This window comes from Octopus bimaculoides, chromosome 1 (assembly GCF_001194135.2).
Source record: "Octopus bimaculoides isolate UCB-OBI-ISO-001 chromosome 1, ASM119413v2, whole genome shotgun sequence".
NCBI classification, from domain to species: domain Eukaryota; kingdom Metazoa; phylum Mollusca; class Cephalopoda; order Octopoda; family Octopodidae; genus Octopus; species Octopus bimaculoides.
In genome coordinates, this window is record NC_068981.1 from 23,003,773 (window position 1) to 23,004,844 (window position 1,072).

The 1,072-nt window shown below is 43.8% G+C and overlaps 1 protein-coding gene across 1 annotated transcript in view; it reads right to left on the reverse strand.

Moving 5' to 3' along the window:
- Positions 1-1,072, reverse strand: part of LOC106884171 (ceramide kinase) — a 109,999-nt gene that overhangs the window by 28,078 nt on the left and 80,849 nt on the right. The gene's annotated exons all lie outside the window — the stretch shown is intronic.

Genomic DNA, 1,072 nt, shown 5'->3' on the forward strand with positions numbered 1-1,072 from the left:
TGCAACTGAGAGAGAGAGGGGGGAGATAGGGAGAAATGGGAGAGAGAGGAGGCGAGAGAGAAAGGGAAAGGGAGAGAGAGAGGGGGAGGGATGGGTGAGGGTTTTTTTTGCTATTTATACCTCTTTAGAAATGTATGACAAAGAAAGTGCACTACTCAACACACATACTGAAAAATGAGAGAAAAGGAAATAATGAGGAGTGGTAGAACAATGTGTTTACATAAAATAGATGGACTAGATGAAACTGTAGAGAGAGAGAGAGAGAGAAGGGGGAAGGATAAAATTGCTACAGCTGGGTGGGTGTGGCACAAAGAAACAGCATTGCAGAAGGTGGATTCTGCCAACAAGGCTTCCATAATCATACATGATATGAATGGAGGTGTAAGACATTGAAGATGCTATTCCAAGTTGTCGTTATTTCACAACACATCTATTTTCCAAATTTCCTATTCATTTTTCATTTTTTCTTTTTATAGTTGAATATGAGAAAAGACCATGGTACCTCTGTAACAGAAGAACTGTGCAATGGTGAAAGTAGTCATTGGTCATTTGGTAACATATTGGCAATACAAAAATGCAAAAGAATGTTTTGTTATTTACAGTCTGTAGGGAGGGAGCTGCAAAACATCAGGCACACTACCTCTCCTCTTCTGTCTAACTTAGAACAACGCAAACATCACAACATGATATATTGTTGTTGGCACTCCGTTGCTTACGACGTCGAGGGTTCCAGTCGATCCGATCAACGGAACAGCCTGCTCGTGAAATTAACGTGGAAGTGGCTGAGCAATCCACAGACATGTGTACCCTTAATGTAGTTCTCGGGGGAGATTCAGCGTGACAAGGCTGGCCCTTTGAAATACAGGTACAACAGAAACAGAAAGTAAGAGTGAGAGAAAGTTGTGGTGAAAGAGTACAGCAAGGTTCGCCACCATCCCCTGCCGGAGCCTCGTGGAGCTTTAGGTGTTTTCGCTCAATAAACACTCACAACGCCCAGTCTGGGAATCGAAACCGCGATCCTATGACCGCGAGTCTGCTGCCCTAACCACTAGGCCATTGCGCCTCCACGACA